We start from the raw sequence: 19,947 nt of genomic DNA on the forward strand, positions 1-19,947 counted from the left end.
AGATGTTAAAGATGTAAAATTAAATTTTGTAACAGGATTAAAACCAGTTATAAGAGGATCTGACCAGAAGCTTGAATACACAAGTTATTCAGTGAATAATTTAATCCACATGCATAATTAACAATTAATGTTAGAATAGTCCGACTCGTTGGCTGAACGGTCAGCGTACTGGCCTTCGGTTCAGAGGGTCCCGGGTTCGATTCCCGGCCGGGCCGGGGATTTTAACCTTAACTGGTTAATTCCAATGGCACGGGGGCTGGTTGTATGTGTTGTCTTCATCACCATTTCATCCTCATCACGACGCGCAGGTCGCCTACGGGAGTCAAATAGAAAGACCTGCACCTGGCGAGCCGAACCCGTCCTGGGATATCCCGGCACTACAAGCCATACGACATTTCATTTTTCAGTATTAGAATACGTAATTAGTGATTTTTAAATCACAAATGATGATAGATTTAGACCAGGGAAAATGTGGTAGAGTTTAATTTGGACCAGATGATCTGTAATGTATTGTAAATAAGTTGTCAATTTTTGAAACAACTCATATGAAGTTAGGTTTGTAATCAGTCACACGCGTTAGGGAAGTTTTGAGTTTTTACATTTATTTGAGTGAGCGTACTCTGTTTAATTTCTTTTACGGCAAATTATATTTTTTAATTACCCCAGGACAATTTTAAATCAGTATAAACTTATTTCAGTGTATTTTTCGTTTAACCATGACGTGAGATTAATTACTTTGGTTATTTCTGGTTTATTTCATAATAATAATCGAGGTCATCAGTTCAAATAGCAAGTTTATCTCAAATTACATTGAGTTAAAATTTATGTAAATTAGTTAGTGGATAAATGAACTTTCAGACACTATACCAAGAGATGATTTTTGATTTATCATGCCAAATTACCTGTGAGATGCGGTATTGTTAATAAATGTTAGCCTTATTTTTACTTGCCAGCCCCACAGTGTAGGGGCAGTGTGCCTGCCTCTTACCCGCTGGCCCAGGTTTGATTCCCGGCCAGAACAGGGATTTTTACCTGGATATGAGGGCTGGTTTGAGGTCCACTCAGCCTACCTGATTACAATTGAGGAACCATCTGACTGTGAGATGGCAGCCCCGGTTTAGAAAGCCAAGAATAACGGCCGAGATGATTCGTTAAGCTGACCACATGACACCTCGTAATCTGCAGGCCTTCGGACTGAGCAGCGGTCACTTGGTAGGTCATGGCCCTTTGGGGCTGTTGTGCCATGGGGTTTGGCTTTTTTTTCTTATTTTAATTTGTCATGGAACTGAAATTCCTTCCAATGAAAGATCACAAAACAGTATGTAAGTAATTACATTATTCCTAATAAAATTGTATGTAAAATGTTGTTAACAATGTGAATCCTTATAAATGTGCCAGTTCTGACTGCAAGGCCTTGAAAAAAAAATAGCACGACCTCCAGTTTATTTATGCCTCATAAAGACTACAAAAGGTTCTTAGAACAAAAAGTGGGAAACATAAAAGTACAGAAAAATTATTTTAAAAGAATTTCAAACCTTATTTGTTTTACATTTTACAACAATTAAACTTTTTTTGAAGATCCCACTCATTCAATTAATTCATGAACATTAATTTCAGTAACTGTTATCCTGATTAAATGGCAGGACTTTGAACTTTTAACATAACTCCTATGAATATTATTATTATTATTATTATTATTATTATTATTATTATTATTATTATACATATATCATCATTATAGATCGTTATGCCTATTAGTGTTCAGTCTGCAAGCCTCTGTGAATTAACTTAACGTTGCCACAATCCTCTATTTGCAACTAGTGCTGTGGCCTCATTTAGTTCTATACCTCCTATCTTTAAATTGTTAGAAACCGAGGTCTAACCATCATTGTATTGGTTAGGGGCCGATGACCTGCGATGTTAGGACCCTTAAAACAACAAGCATCATCATCATCGTCTTGGTCTCCCTCTACTTCTCTTACCCTCCATAACAGAGTCTATTATTCTCCGAGGTAGCTATTCTCCTCCATTCGCCTCACATGACATCACCCCCAAAGCCAGTATATGCGGACAGCTTCATCCATCAAGTTCATTCCTAACTTAGCCTTTATCTCCTCATTCCGAGTACCCTCCTGCCATTGTTTCCACCTGTTTGTACCAGCAATCATTCTCGCTACTTTCATTGTTACTTCTAGCTTATGAATAAGATATTGAGTCCACCCACCTTTCACTCCCCTAAAGGAAAGTTGGTCTGAAAACAGACCGATGTAAAGAAAATTTTGTTCGGGAGCTGACTTCCTTCTTACAGAATACTGTTGATCGCAACTGCGAGCTCACTGCATTAGCTTTGCCGCACCTTGATTCAATCTTACTTACTATATTACCATCCTGGGAGAACACACATCCAAAATACTTGATATTACCTACCTGTTCTAGCTTTGTATTACCAATCTGGCATTCAATTCTCTTGGATTTCTTACCTACTCACATCAATTTAGTCTTCGAAGGATTAGTTTTTTTATTATTATTATTATTATTATTATTATTATTATTATTGGTTTTATCTTCCACTAAGTACTATTACAGTTTTCAAAGACGCCAAGGTGCCAGAATTTTGCCCCGCAGGAGTTCCTTCACATACCTGTAAATTTACTGACAAGAGGCTGGGTAGTTGAGAACCTTCAATTACCGCTGAAATGAGCAGAGGTTAAACCCCCCAGCTTGGGTTCAGAATGCCAGTACTCTACTGTCAGAGCCAATCAGGCTGGCCAATGAATATTTCATGTATATTTCAGCTTAAATGTCCCGAATTATTAACTAGTTTACATTCCACCTCAAAACAAATCATTTTCTACATAAAAATGTTCATATTCTGGTCAGAATATGGAACATTTGATATTAATATGAAAAACTGGATTGCAGCAATCTCCTGTAGCTCAATATGAAGATGCATGTATCTAATTTAATATTCATTAAACTGAAATGGTAAAAATCTGACCGGGGGAGTTGGCCGTGCGGTTAGAAGTGTGCAGCTGTGAGCTTGCATCGGGGATATAGTGGGTTCGAACCCCACTGTCGGCAGTCCTGAAGATGGTTTTCCGTGGTTTCCCAATTTCACACCAGGCAAATGCTGGGGCTGTACCTTAATTAAGGCCACGGCCGCTTCCTTCCCATTCCTAGGCCTTTCTTCTCCCATCATCGCCATAAAACCTATCTGTGTTGGTGAGACGTAAAGCAACTAGCAAAAAAGAAATCTTTTGAGTTCGGTATAACATTAGACCTGAAATGGTGAAATATAGGAAGAAATAGCTTCATAGAGTAATAAGATTAGCATGGAATGTTAGTAAGGTACCTTCTAGCTGGACAAAAGCAGTAACTGCTCATATCTGTAAGCAAGGGAACAGGAAGTATTGCAACAACTATCGACGTATTTCATTCATCAGCATACCAGGCAAGGTATTCACTGGCATTCTGGAGAGGATGGTATGATCAGTTGTTGAGAGTAAGTTGGATGAAAACTAGTGTGGTTTCAGACCACAGAGAGGCTGTCAGGATCAGATTTTCAGTATGTGCCAGGTAACTGAAAAATGCTACAAGGGGAATAGACAGAGTACCGAGAAAAAAGATGTTTGCCATGCTGGGAGACTATGGGATTAAGGGTACATTATTAAAAGCAATCAAAGACATTTATGTTAACAACTGGGCTGCAGTGAGAGATGATGGTAAGATGAGTTCTGGGTTCAAGATACTTACAAGGATTAAACAAGACTGTAATCTCAGTTAGGTAGAAATGTAGTTAGCACTTTGGCCTATGCCGATGACTTGGTCTTAAAGGCAGATTGTGCTGAAAGCCTGCAGTCTCAATACCTTGGAACTTGAATCAAGGTGCAATGAGTATGAAATGAAAATTAGCTTTTCCGATACTAAGTTATGTCAGTAGGTAAGAAAACTAACAGATCTGAATGTCAGACTGGAAATACAAAGCTGGAACAGGTTGATCATTTCAAACATTTAGGATGTGTTTTCTCCCAGAATGGTAGAATAGTAAGCGAGATTGAATAGAGGTGCAGCAAAGATAATGCAGTGAGCTTGCAGTTGCGATCAACAGTATTCTCTAAGAAAGAAGTCAACTCCTGAACAAAATTATCTTTACACTGCTCTATTTTCGGACTAACTTTACAGAAATGAAAGCTGGGTAGACTCAGGATATCATATTCGTAAATCAGAAGTAACAAGCAAGAAAGTAGCAGGAATAATTGGGAACATGCATAATTTTCAAAAATATTTTTTTTGAAAAGTACACCAATGAAATAGTACGTAAACGTATTACATTGTGGTATGTTGCCTTTTTTTTATGGTAGAAAACATGTTTAATAGTGCCTTTCCGCAAGGCGAGTGAAACGGCCTCTGACGTAAGCGGCGTGCTGTGACGTCACGATCCAGTACCGCATGGAGCTCTACCAGCCGTTGTGCATCAGCCGTTGCTAAAAGCCGATTGTTTATTATTCATGATCGCGAGTAACTTCGAAATGACAGAAGAAAGGTTCGAAACAGCACAGTCAGACAATCTACCATGTGTAGATGTCATCATTCTTGAAAAATGTGACTTTTGTGGCCGCAGAAATTCGCGGATAACAAGCAAGTTTGTAAGTGGCGTCTTTTATATACGTGCAATGTACTGTAACCCATAGTATTAGGATAACAACGAACCTGGATAGATATCACATCACTTTCAACATTTCCTTCTAGACTGATTCCCCTATTAAAGAATAACATTACATTTTCGGGCTTTCAGCATTAGTAAAGTAAGAAATCGGATTTCAGCACTAACATAAACATATAGGTAGCATTATAGTACTAGTCCGCTTCTGTGGTGTAGTGGTTAATGTGTCCACTCCCAGAGGCCCGGTTTCGATTCCCGGCTCTGCCATGAAAGTTGAAAACAAATAGTACGAGGACTGGAACGGGGTCTACTCAGCCTCGGGAGGTCAACTGAGTAGAAGGGTTTCGAATCCCACCTCAGCCATCCTCGAAGTGGTTTTTCGTATTTTCCTACTTCTCCTCCAGGCACCTAAGGCCACGGCCGTTTCCTTCCCTCTTCCTTGTCTATCCCTTCCGATCCTCCCATCCTCCAACAAGGCCCCTGTTGAGCATAACAGGTGAGGCCGCCTGGGCGAGGTAATGGCCCTCTTCACCAGTTTCATCACCATACTCAAAGTCTCAACGTTCCAGGACACTGCCCTTGAAGTGGTAGAGGTGAAATCCCTCGCTGAGTCCGAGAGAAAACCAACCCTGAAGGATAAACTGATTAAGAAAGAAAGAAAGATCATAGTACTATAGGGCTATAATCTATCATTCCCAAAAATATATATATTTATGGTTGGGACAACTGGCCTACCCACTTCCAGGGCCCATGAAAGAGAATTAAATATCTTTGTGGAGGGAAAAAGTTAAACATGATAAAGATAAATATGACTTCATCTAGTTTTCACAAGTCGGGCTGAGTGGTTCAGACTGTTGAGGTGCTGGCCTTCTGACCCCAACTTGGTTCAGTCCGGTGGTAGTTGAAGGTGCTCAAATACGTCAGCCTCGTGTCGGTAGATTTACTGGCACGTAAAAGAACTCCTGCAGGACTAAATTCCTGCACATCGGCGTCTCCGAAAATCTTAGAAGTAGTTAGCGGGGCGTGAAGCCAATAACATTAATTACATTTGGCTTTTAACAAGCTGAACATATCAGGAAAGAAAAGTGTCATGGTGACATTTTAGTCGCTCAATACAGGAATGTCTTTGGGTGCTGTGACTTTTACTTTTTTTTTTTTACGTCACACCGTCACATATTGGTCTTATGGCGACGATGGGACAGGAAAGGCATAGGAATGGGAACAAAGCGGCTGTGGCCTTAGGTACAGCCTCAGCATTTGCCTGGTGTGAAAATGGGAAACCACGGAAAACCATCTTCAGGGCTGCCGGCAGTGGGGTTCAAAACCCACTATCTCCCGGATGCGAGCTCACAGCTGCGCGCTCCTAACCGCACGGCCAACTCGCGCGGTATTTTTACCCTTCGGTTTATTGACTTGGCTTGTATAACCTAAAACTTAGGCTAAGTTGGATAATATTTTAAACACCTACATCACTATTTTCGCCTGTGTGCAAATTATGTTATTTATTTCATTAATATTATGATAATTATTATAACTGAGCATTGTTAACTTATAAGACCCCAACAGACAAGCATTGGTTTTGTGTAGAGTTATACATTTGTTAAATTCACGTTGTTTCCTTTCATGATGTACATGCCTATTCTTTGTTACATTATAGAGTATTTAGATGTAGCCTAAATTTCTTTACCAATTAAGCTCTTCAATAAAGACATACAGTAGAGTCTCGATTATCCGACTTAAACGGGACCTGGAGTATGTCGGATCACCGAAAATGTCGGATAATACGGAATAACTTTGAAAATGAACTAAAACAAACAGGAAGGCTATACTGTATTACGTACTATGTTTTACGGGACTCTATTTATTGACTTATTAATTCAATTGTACAGTAGATGCAGTACTCTTTTCTTACTACGCCTGTAGCCAGGTGCAGACGTCTTGGCTTGGGCTGCAAGAGTTTTGATGTCAGCATCTTGAAATTCAGCCCAGTCTCATCACAATTAAAAATCTGATCACCGGATAATCCTTCAGCAAGAATTATTTCTTGAAATTGTCTTTTAAATTTCACAACCTCATCGGATTTAGCTGACAGTTTTTCTCCACAGATATTAAGCTGCCCAATGCCGTACCGTTTTTTCCACCGATCAAGCCAGCACTGGCAGTAAAATTAGGGTCCCTTTATTAAACTCCTTCTCGATATACACCGCCATTTCTTGCACAATGGGGCCAGATATTGACAAGCCCTTTTCCTGGTTTTTAGTGAACTAGAGAAATAGTGCTTCACTTACTTTTTCGTACTAACATTTTTTCATTGTTTTTTTCTAATTTTCAGTGCATCACTTGTTGCTTTGGTAGCACCACTTTTCAATTTATTCCCTCGTATGTTTCCAGTCTCCCACTGTAACACGTTCAACAGCATAATCTGAAGCCATTTTTTGGAGAGTTTCCCCTTTGTCCAGTCTCTTTAACCCACTGTACTTGTCTTCCACAGAAACAATCACTTTCTTACGTTTACTCGCCATACTCACAGAGGATATGAAAACTATAACATCCGCACCCAACCAATACTACATTGAACAATCCTACCGCATGACTGCCAGTGCTTGTCCCACAGTCGCACCCTCCACATCCCGTGTCCCAGAATTGCATCCACCTAAAGTTCAAATTAAGACTACCAGTGTCGGATAACACGGAGTGTCGGATAAGCGAAGGTCGGTTGAGCGAGACTCTACTGTACATAACTGTCCCATGCCAAGATATATTGGTAGAATTAGAGCTGTCAAAATGGTTCATAACCCCTTTGATTTATTATCTTGACATGGATCACCGAAAACATGGGTTAGGTTTGGAGAATACTTTAATAATCAGCATTATTTAATGCACTGTTTATTACTTTCATATTCCAAGATGTAATTGAAGCATTTAAATAAAGCATCATACATGAAAATTTAAAGTTTTACCACTAGAACAGCTGACATGGAAAAGTGATTTGAAAATTCAAACAAATTCATCTTACGTTAAAATATTTTTTTAAAAAAATAAAATAAACTGTAGACTTTTCCGATATATCACCAGCATTTCTCCGGCTCGCCAAAATCCATTTCTTCCTAGTTTTAGCGTCTTTGGAACATTTATAAACAATTTGTTTGGTATGGTATGCGATGTGCTACTGCACATCGGAACTCTACACCATTTATAAGTTTTCTGCCTCACTGTCTGCGCAGGATTCATTTTAAGTCTAAAATATACCACTCAGATTATTATCCAATGTATAAACCTCGAATTTAACCATACTAGACACTAACGTAAAGTAGAAATACGCGAAGTGTATCCTGCTTCTCACAGCACACTATGTGTTATTTCGTCTGCTAATTCAGTCAACCTGTACGATGACGTCAGACCAATGTGATCGCGTGCTTGCGTGACGTGACATTTTCGTAGATTTTTATCACGTTTGGAGTTATTATTTGTACATTCTAATCACATTTTTGAATTCTGCATGAAATTTTGAATCAGATTAGCATATTTTTAATTAAAACCCCGGATCATGCATGTTCCCTATTGCTGGTACAAACAGGAGGGAACAATGGCACGAGGGTAATCAGAATGAGGAGATAACATCTAAGTTAGGAATGAACTCTACTAATGAAGCTGTTCACATTAACCAGCTTCAGCGGTGTGGCCATGTGAGGTGAATGGATGAGGATAGGTTACCTAGGAAAATAATGAACTCAGCCATAGAGGATAAGAGAAGTAGAGGAAGACAAAGACTACGATTGTTTGACTTGGTCTCCGGCAATTTGAAGAGAAGTAGAGGAAGATCAAGACTACGATTGTTTGACTTGGTTTCTAGCGATTTAAAGATAAGAGGTATAGAACTAAACAAGGCCACAGAGATAGATACAAATATATGATGATGGTGGCAGATAGTAAATTCACACAGACTTGCAGACTGAACACTGAAATGAATAAAACAGTCTATTATGAAGTTGTATGTATGTATGTATGCATGCATGTTACATTTTCCACTGAATTAGTACTACTCCACTGAAAAAATATGTGCTGTTCCAAAAAATATTTACTGGAAACACTAACAGGTTGGCAGACTTGTCATGGTTAGGGAAAATGATTCACTGCAATTAAAATAACTGAAGATGTCTGGGAAAGTTTCAATATATTCCAATGAAATATCTTGGGAGCCAAAATTATCAGTCACCTCAACCAAGAGTTCTGAACAGCAGGCAACACATGACAATCAAATCAAATGTAATGACAGAACCCTTTCCAACCTTGGTTTAGAGAATATATTGAAAATAAACTTACATTAGTAAGTAAGTAAGTAATTCGTCTTTATTCATGGCGAAGTTAGGGCTCAAGGCCCTCTCTTACACTTAACCACAATATTTAAAATAATTAACATACATACAGTATAATATTTAAATACAATAAATCATTTTAAAATAATATATTACAAATAGAAAATATGGAGATTGTAATATAAAACAATTATAGAATGTACAACATGACAATCTAAATGTACATGATAATAAATATAAAACTAACACTAGTGATAATAAGAGATGGAAACACAGTAAAAACCTATAACTAGCGAATATATTTCTAATTTTTATGAAAATATGCTCATTCACACTACACACATCGAAAAGTCAGCTAGAAGTATTCAGAAAGTGATTTCGGCAACCCATCTTAAATCTCCTACGAGAACGCAAATCCCTAATGGTAGCAGGTAGGGTATTCCACAGCCTCGCGGCAGTGACTACAAAGGTGCGGTTGTAGGTCCTGGAGTGACTCGAGAGATATTGTTAAACAGGAGCCAGATCGTGTATCGTGGTTATGATAGGAGGAGAGGTAATTAAATTTTGAAGAGAGATAATTCGGTACACCTGTGTTTAGAACTCCATGCAGAAGGGACAACATGTGGAGATTGCGACGCTCATGAACATGAAGCCATGACAACTCCCTGTAATAAGGTGAAATGTGAGAACCATATCGCAGCTTAAATATGAATCGAATACAGGTGTTTAAACTCCGTTCAAGCATCTTGTTACTGTCATGAGATATGTCCATAAGTACAGTGTCGCAGTAGTCTAGAATTGGTGAGATTAGGGATTTTACCAGTTGTATTTTAAGATGTTTTGGAAATATAGTATAGTAGCGTTTGAGAGGAAAAAGGGACTTCTGCATTTTACGGCTAGAATATAATGTGTAGAGTTATATGTCACACCCATAACTTCTGTCACACCCATAACCATTGATTACAAAATTAATATTTCAGATGATTTATTCATTACTGATGAACTGCTACTGCTATGAAAACTAGCAAGACCTTGGATATACTGTACGTATAAAACTAATGATCTATGTCAAGTGCCAATATTACAGAAATCAGGCAGCAGCGATGGGTCGAACCAGTTCATTCATGTGAACTACTTCACTGTTAAGTTTACTGTGTGTTAAATCAGCTGATCTGTACTGTAATTATGTATTGCATTATTTTTAAAGTACATTTGATGTTCTAATGGGTAATAAAAGGCCATTTTTTTGTCTGAAATTTCTGATAACTTTCCATTGATACAGTTTTGGGTGTAGATTATCCAGATTTTCGGACTGGCGGCGTTTGGATTAGCGGGGCTCCACTGTATATATGAGGGTAGATGGGAAAGTAACGCACAAAAAAATTTTCCCCAATAAGTTTAGTATGTACCAAAACCAAACAAATCAAAAATGAAATTACATCTTTGACCTACTTTTCTATATAGTCACCAAGTTTCTCAACACATTTCTCCTATCGCGGTAACAGTTTCAATACGCCCTGTTCGTTGAAGGCCGATTGGTTGGAGTATCTGTCGCAAAGAGTTAGCCGGCCAGTAATTCCTTCATGGGACAAAACAGATGGAAGTCCGATGGTGCCAGGTGCACCTCCCACCCAAATTTGGAGAGTTTCTTCATGAAAACAGGAGCAGCAACATGGGGATAGGCATTGTCATGAAGTTTGACACCATCAACATTAATGTTGCGGCGTTTGTCAGAAAGGGCACGATGCAACTTAATCAAAGTTTTAATGTAGGGAATATAGGGTGCAGCATTCACAGTGGTTCTAATTCCTGATATACAACGTTGTTATTATAAGCCATAAATTTCATTTTTGTTCCGTATTGAAATGCAATTGTAAGAAATAAATTGATACCTTTTCAATATAATATATTGTATATTATCAATTTATTTCTTATATACAACGTTGTTAGGTACCATTCGCCATTGCCCATCTTTTTGATAGCTTTTATTGATACAAGTTCTTCCAATTCGTCTTTCGATCTTCTGTAATCTGTCAGTTTTGGATTGTTCATTTAAACGGAATAATGTTTCTGCGGCATATATGGCTTCTGGCTTTATGACACTATTGTAAATGTATGATTTTCGCATTAATGAATAAGCATTTCATTTTGTTTCCCATATTAATTTTTTGTGCCTTTGATAACTTGTTTGCCCTTATCTGAATTGAAAGTTTTTCATTTTAATTATTTGTTATTAACTCACCTAGATATTTGAATAGTGTTACAATTTTAATTTTAGTACTATTAGTATGTATTTCTTTTAATGGTGTTGGGTTTTGGAGCATAATTTCTGTTTTCTCAAATTATATTTTAAGGCCAATATTATTTGCAATGGTGTGAAGCACTGATACTTGAGTTTTTGCTTCACCTAAATCTTTGGCTAGTAACGCCATGTCATCTGCAAAACCAAGGCAATTTGTTTGGATTTTCCTACCTATTTTAATATTGAAGGGCATTTCTTAAATCATTCTCGCATTACCATTTCTAGTGCACAATTTAATAGTAATGTTGATAAGCCACCACCCTGCCATAACCCAGTAGTTACTTCGAATGGATCTGATAATTCGCCTCTGAAATGTTTAATAAAGATTTCCTGTGAATACAATCGCAGGCCTTCTTGAAGTCCATAAATGTTATCACCATATCTCTATTTCTTTTTCTGTTGTAATCCATTATCGGTGTGAGGCTCATAATTTGGTCAGGGCAACTTCTCCAATGCCTGAAACCTGCTTGCTATTCTCCTAGTTGATTTTCAAGTTGTAATTTAATTTTATTGAGAATAATTCTAGAGAAAATTTTATACGTAACGTCCAGGTGTGAAATCCCTCAGTAATTATTAGGGTCTGTTTTGTCCCCTTTTTAATGTAGTAGATGGATGATGGCTGTTGTCCTATGTTTCAGGATTTTTTTTGTAATCCAGGTGTTGACTAGTTGTTGATGAAGGGCAATTATTGTTGAACTTCACAAATATTTCCACATTTCTTCAAAGGTCTGATCTTCTCCACATGCTTTAAAATTCTTCATGTCATTCAGGGCTGTGTAAACTTCCTTTATTGTAGGAGGGTTTATATTCTCTGTTGGGGTTGTTATCGGTGTACTGACATCTAAGTGAAGGAATTCTGTTGGTTCTTCACAATTTAGGAGAGTTTTGAAATATTTAGCCAGGATCTGTGCATTGTCATGGTTGTTGTGGGCTAATTCACCATTTCCATCTTGTAATGATAAGGTTGGGGTTTCATACTTAGTCAAATGTTTCTTAAAATTTTTGTAATAATTCCGTAAATGTGATAATTTGAATTCCTCTTCAACTGAGTTCAGAGTTTCTTTAAGATACTGTCTTTTTATTCTTCTCAAGGTTTTAGTTGTATCATTTCACTGTTTAACTAAATTTTGAAAAGATGCTTCAGATTGTCAATCATATCATCACATTCATTATTCCACCACTGATGTTTTTTATAAGGCTTTATTGGGGCCAATTCTTCTGCAATTTGCTGAAGGTTACTAACTAGGTCATCTATGTTATCTGTGATTTTAATTTTTTCTGTTGTTTTTTGATAATTTTCATTTTTAATTAGCAGTGTAGAACCTATTTTCCTTTTTGGTTTATAGACTTCTTGTTGTAGTCTCCTTTGGGGAGTTAATTTGATTTTAATTTTAACTACACAATGATCTGAGCCTTTGTCTATTCCTTGAAGAATCGTGACATTATACACTTCTTTGTGATATAATTTATCCATAAATACATGATCTAATTGCCATTCACCTGTGTAACGATTCATTTGTCAAAAGAATTTTTTCACTGACGAAGCTTGCTAAAACCGAAACACGCGCAAACATTAAATTAAATACTGATATTCTATGTATTACATTTTATTTTAATCTAATTTGTCAACAATAAGTGAAAATATTATAGATTTCTTTATCTGTAGTATTGTTTTGCAAACTGAGATCACTATTCTGCTATGTGATTATGATGTAGGTCTGTTGCTAATCATCTAGTAAACAAATGGCTTTCTGTAACTTTCACTTGACTGCCCTGTGTTCTTCACATTTTCAAAGCAATTCTTGCTTGGCCTTAATTGCAGTTACATGCAGTCAATTAGGACTTCAGGGGAGTGAATGTCATCATGGGTAAAGGATGAACCTTATTCAGTTTGTCATACCCAACCCTATCACTATTATGTAGAATCCTAGGTTAGATATTGCTGAACTAAGCTCCATGAGCATTAGCAACATGGTGGAGTCAGCTGTTTAAAATTCTTCACTGGTGAAGAATGGTACTTTTAAAATGAAGAACAAACTTACAAATTTAGTAACAAAAAAAAGAACCTATGATGGGCCTTGGCATACCTAGCAACTGCTGCTCAGCCCAAAAGCCTGCTGATTACAAGGTGACATGCCACCTGGGTGACTGCCCTTAATGCAGATCAGTAGTGATTGATTGATTGATTGGTTGATTGGTCAGCATGACTAATGTGATAGGCTGTACTTCTTGCTGCTGAATTGTTCTCACATAGGCTGAATGGACCTTGAACCAGCCCTCAGATCCAAGAAAAAATCCCTGACCTGGCCATGATCGAACTCGGGGCTTCTAGGTAAATGGCAGGCTCACTGTCCGTAGATTATGGAATAGACCAATTTATTAAAACTTAACAGCCGGGTTGGGTGGCTCAGACGGTTGAGGCACTGGCCTTCTGACCCCAACTTGGCAGGTTTGATCCTGGCTCAGTCCGGTGCTCAAATACATCAGCTTCGTGTAGCACGTAAAAGAACTCCTGCGGGACTAAATTCTGGCACCTCGGCATCTCCGAAAACCATAAAAGTAGTTAGTGGAACGTAAATCAAATAAATTCTTTTTTTTAAAGAAAACTTAATAAAATTGCACAAAGTCCCCAATTTATTGTCAGGTGGATATGCCACATTAAAAATCTACCATAAAGTAAGATTATAAAAAGGTAAATTCATTCATTCATAAAGAAGTAGGAATATAAGGTGCTGCTGCACAGGCCTACTATTATATGCATTCAATCACATAATCCACAGGGCAACTTCCCTCTGAAATAATTTTCCTTGAGAAAATGATATACTTGGATTAACTGCACACCAAAATAGCTGGTTATAAAGACTTTTCATTCATCACTCAAAATCACACCTAAAATATCAGTAAAACACTTGCTTGGTTCTGCAGCTATGCTCAAGGAGTCAAGCTATCTCCTGTGGGGAGAGAGCGGCAGTTTACCTACTTTCAGCAGCATGACTACACTCTGTTCTTACTGGAGTGTGGTCAAGCACACAGTGTGTTGCTGGTGAATACTTGGTCTATGTTTTCTGTTTGGGCAGGACCACGCTGTCACCTTAGCATGCGGCGTGCTCATCACCAGCAGTTTACTTTTCCGTGCGGCCGAAGATCCCAGCATAGCAAGCGGCGTGCTCATCACCAGCAGTTTACTTTTCCCAGCATCTAACAATATGTGCAAGGAATTTCAACAGTATATAGACTGGAAGGTTGGTAAATATAACTGTGGAATTACCATGTAACCTGTCCCATGGGTCCAGAGTTAACACTCAGCACTTGGTGTTAGTCTTCTTGCACGTAAAATTCTATTTTACAAACAAATTTTAAGTTCACTTTATAATAAAATATTTCTATCCTTCAACCCAATATGTGGAAAGAGACAGACGACTATATCCTTTACCTGACTGATTAGGCTTGCCAAGCTGCAGCCTGGGGACTTGACAGCATATCCCATGATGCACAGCCAGACAGATCTGCAACATTATACATTTTAAATTCACAACTTACATTCCTCCAGTATTCAAAACTACAGTACAAGCAAAAGTGATTGCAAGATGCCTAAACTACCCTTCAAAGTTTTTTTAATTATTTCATATAATATCAAAATAATCAGGTGTATTCAGGGGGGGGGGGGGGGGTTTCAATGTTTTGTTTCATCCTGTATTCATTCATGAAAAAGACCTCTCTATTCTCAGACTAAAATAATTAAATAAATATAGACTCAAACAAAAACATACAAAGCAAAACTTGTTTGAAGCTAATATTTAACAAGCTGAACTTCATATTACTGAATTTTAGTCAGCACATTAATCACTGTCTTGAGCAAAAATAATGTACATACTAGATGATACATAAATAAAGCAACAAGAATATGCATATGTATAACCAGTAAAATAATACTGATAAAAGCAAGAAAATCTCAAGTTTTCCATAAAAGTATGTGCACTACAGATTTCTTTGCTTTTAGAAGACAATCTATCTGCAGTAACTGTTCATCATAATCAGAGACCAGGTACCCTACATTTTCCAGTTTTAATAATCACATCATTCCCCTTCTTGAACAAAACACAATGAAAAGAGAATTCAATTTAAATTGGACTGGTATATGGGGAACTCCAGAAAGAATGGAATCTGTATAAGAGGTCACCAGACCTACAGAATTTTCTCAGCTCCAATATATTCAATAGAAAAATGTACGTTCTGCATAAATATCAATTTTGTAAGATCTACTAAATTACTAACAATATTTCTACATGTCTGAATTAAAATCAGCATGTTCATAACGATCTGTTGTCCATACAATATCATATTAGTCAGAAGTTCAGGTACTGTCCAAAGAAAATATTTCACTGCTACATTCTATCATAGCATTTTGCTGACTTTCATTAATACAAGAACTGCCAGAATATATTATATACCTAGAACCGCCGATGGAGTTGTTTTGACCGCTATTGAAATGATTATGATTTTGTTCTCAATATGCATAGCTACCAGTTATTATCATTTCAGATATGTATTACACAGTTCAGAATACATTAAATATGAAATCTAATAGTATCTTGCCTGTTATATACGTGTGTATCGTTGTGTACAGTAACCCTTTTGATACTTTAGCATTTAACCAAATGGCAGGTTTCATTTCTATTACAGCATAGTAGGATAAAGTAGTACTAATACTTATCTGTCTATGCGTTTAACTTTGTTGGTAATCCTTGAGTGGTTCTTGCGAATTTGTAACTTTAGGCCTACTTGGAATTTTCATTTCTATTTTTGCTTAGCAATAACCTATTGTAATTAGGATACATTTGAACGTAGTTTAAAAATTATTGTAGTGCATTGTAGTACCTTATTAGAAATTAGAGTGCTTACCGTATAATCCCAAATACCACCCACCACCGAATAAGACCCGCACCCTAAATTTGAGACGGCAAAATATGGAAAAAAGTAAAAAATCAAATAACTTACATACCTATTTAATTTTCTTCAAATATACCACAAATATAAATTCGACCAGCTTACAATTAATAAAATCATCACAAAAATCGTAAATAAAATCGTTCCAATACTCAGACCATTCACAATTCACCATCGTCATCTGAAGTTTCACCATAGGAACTTTCGTCGCTGGCATCTTTCCACAAATAGTCGTCCTCACTACCGCCCACTGAATTTGAAATTCCACATTTCTTAAAGTTTATGGACACTAGATCGTTGAGAATGCGCGACCATGCGGTCTCGATCCAACTGCATATTAGTCCCACTTCAGGCCTTTTCACTCATCCGGTTGGTGTTAACATGTGATCACCATCAGATATCAATTCGGTGTACAACTGTTTCATTGCAGTTTTGAAAGGCTGGTTCACGCACACATACAACGGCTGTAGAATAGAAGTGAGTCCACCGGGAATTATCGCAAGATCGGTTTTTCCTTTCCTCATCATATCTTTCACGGCGTCAGTTGTACGTCCTTGGTAACTGTCCAACACAAGCATGTTTCGTTTTTGTAACAAAGCTCCCGGGCAACATTGCCAAATGCACTTCACCCAGTCCTCAACTAATGCACTGTCCATCCAGCCGGATTCATGCATTCTAACAATAACACCGGATGGCAATTTTCCTTTTGGAAGTGTTTTCCTTTTCAGAACCACATATGGAGGGAGTTTGGTTCCATCCGCTAATATGCACAACATTACCGCGCATCATTGCTTTTCGTTACCACCTGTTCTGATGGTTACACTTTTAGAAGCATTCATATCCACTGTATTTTCCAACGGCATTTCAAATTAGACAGGTGTCTGGTCAGCATTCCCAATTTGCGACAGCAAATAAGAATTTTGCTTCCACAAATGAATAATGTGACGCTGAAAGGCCATTAAATTTTCTTCATACGCCCCAGGGAAACATTGTGAAATAGGCTTACGTCTCCGAATGGGCAATCCCTTTCTCTGATAAAGGTTCTGGATCCATCCGCGGCTTGCAGTAAAACCCTGTGTTTTGAGTTCTTTTGAGTTCTCTAGTGCTTTCAATTGACACATTTCACTAGAAACACCATATCCTAACTCACGTTTCTCTATCCCAAATTTGTGGAGTCGTTCTTCAATTTCCGGAAACACTGCATGCCGCCCACGGAATGCTCTGCGATTGCCGTTACTTTTTAGAAGTTTATCCTTGTTCTTTCACCAATCACGAATACACGATTCATCAATATTGTACTTTCTGCCAACGGCACGATTTCCGTATATTTCAGCTTCGCTTACAACTTTAAGTTTCTCACGCACAGTAAATGACCGCAGATGCCGTTTTGAATCCATCGATTACTATCAAGACAGCACTTTCATGGGACAAATACGGAACTCTAATGTGAGCGAGGTAGACTTCCGTAACCAACAGTCTCGACTCTCGCAAAGTACGATATCCCGCGAGATCAGCTATTCGTCCACCCAGCATGCCAGCAACACTTATGAAACAAATGACGATCGAGTATCCGCAGCAGCGGCTTTATATTTACCGCATATTTACCCATATTCTTTGATTTACCGTATTTGATTGCCTTACGTTTCGCGTTTACATGCCACTGTAATCGTATTGAGAAAATCGATCTTATTTTCTAAAACGCAACTAAAACACAATAAGACCTGAATGCCCGTTTACATGTGGTATATTGAGTACGGTAACCGTATTCAAATCTATTTCAATACTCCATGTAAACGCAGTAAATATTTACAAGATTGAACGGCTTGAATACGACCCACACCCAAGATTTAGAACCAATATTTTGGGGAAAAGAGTGCGGGTGATATTCGGGATTATACGGTATTCTGTTCTTTTGAGTAGTCTTGCACATTTCAAACTTTAATCATAATTTCCATTTCTGTTTGTGCTCATTTAATAATCTGTTGTAATTAGGGTACATCTGAACATAGTCTAAAAATTATTGTAGTGTATTGTAGTATGTTATTAGAAATGAGTGTATTTATTCTATTACTGTGAAATATTTGTATAGTATAGTATGTGTATTATCTGTGGTATATGTAGTAACTCTCTTACTAGAATTCTGTTGTAGTAATTAGGGTAGACTTAACTGCAGTTTAGAATTGTGTAATTCTTGTGTATTATTTTCTGTTTTCAGTAATTAACAGCAATTTTCATCCTGTCAGAGTGTTTTAGGAACAAAAAAAATCATAGAAATAAGATGTAGTGTAGTAGTATCCTATATAATTACCTTATTGTGAGCTTGCATCCGGGGGATAGTTGGTTCGAAACCCCACTGTCGGCAGCCCTGAAGATGGTTTTCCGTGGTATCCCATTTTCACACGGGGCAAATGCTGGGGCTGTAACTTAATTAATGCCACAGCCGCTTCCTTCCGACTTCTAGGCCTTTCCTATCCCATCGTCGCCACAAGACCTAACTGCATCGGTGAGACGTAAAGCAAACAGCAAAAATTACCTTATTGTCGTGTGATCTTTGTGAACTATCCTAGACAATATTTCTTTCCTTTCATTCTGATTTTTCAAAGAATAAGTTATCTTATTTTTCCTTTTCATCATTCAGTAAAGAATGGCTAAGGAGTGCAAGTGTAGGAACTGTGGGTGTGGCCAGGCATTAAGGAGTATGAGGGAGGAGCTGGAGAATTTGAGGGAGATAATTAGGATTCTCTCAGAGGACAGGAAGGAAAGTAGGCCTCCCTCAAACAATGTATAGGATACAGTACGTGTGAAAGAGGGATGGGAGGGAAAGGGGAAAATTGTAGAAGACAGGTGGTCTAATGTTTTAAGGGGAAGGAGATTGCACGCTCAGGATCAGAATTCAGGACAGGTGTCTGAGAAATAGGTACGAGTCACTGCAGCTAGAACAACCGAGGGAAGATGAGGAACAGGGAACTGTTGATGAGAAGTGTGGAAGTAGGAGGAAGAGAAAAGGTAGGAAAGGGAAATGTAGAGTAGTGGATAGGAAAAGACAGGTGGAACAGTCATGGGATGGAGAGAAGGGAGGAGAAAGTATCTTCTGAAGCTGTCAGGAAAGATAGGGCTGACCAGGAGGGGAGGGGATCAAATAAGGTTGGTAGGGTTGAGGCTCTGGTCATGGGAGATTACATTGTTAGACATGTGGGGAATGTGTGTAGAGGAAAGGGAACCAGGGTAGAATGTTTTCCAGGAATTAGGTTAAGGCAGATGTTGAGAAAAGTAGAAGAGAAAGAGGAGGAAAAGGAGAAGGTGGTAGTGTTTCACGTTGGTACTAACAACATAAGACAAGCAGGTATAAGTACCAACATAGTTGGGGATGTGTGGGATCTGGTAAATACAGTATGTGTGAGGTTTAAGGAAGGGGAGATTGTTATCAGTGGAATACCGTGTAGGAGGGATACTGACTGGAAGGTGATTGGGGATTTAAATGAGTCTATGGAGTGAGTATGTGAGGAACTGCCAGCGAGATTTCTAGATCCTAATGGGTGAGTAGGAAATAGGGATCTGCGCTCAGATGGCCTTCACTTAAACTGCAATGGTACATACAAATTAGGAAATTTGTTTAGAAGGGTTATAGGGAGGTACATTCAGGGGAACAGGGGCTGCCTGGCCGAGGCGGTAAAGGCGTGCTCGGTTCTCCCAGAAGGACGTGGGTTCGAATCCCCGTC

General features: G+C 38.1%; 1 protein-coding gene across 4 annotated transcripts in view; it reads right to left on the reverse strand.

Annotated features, from left to right (window-relative positions):
- The window catches only part of LOC136863028 (transcription factor Clamp), a 213,624-nt gene that overhangs the window by 120,828 nt on the left and 72,849 nt on the right, over window positions 1–19,947 (reverse strand). For all 4 annotated transcript variants that reach the window (XM_067139346.2, XM_067139343.2, XM_067139344.2 and 1 more), the window contains one exon: window positions 14,715–14,787. The gene's annotated coding sequence lies outside the window, so the exon portion shown is untranslated. The remainder of the gene's footprint in view (window positions 1–14,714; window positions 14,788–19,947) is intronic.

The sequence above is a fragment of the Anabrus simplex genome, chromosome 2 (assembly GCF_040414725.1).
Source record: "Anabrus simplex isolate iqAnaSimp1 chromosome 2, ASM4041472v1, whole genome shotgun sequence".
Lineage (NCBI taxonomy): Eukaryota > Metazoa > Arthropoda > Insecta > Orthoptera > Tettigoniidae > Anabrus > Anabrus simplex.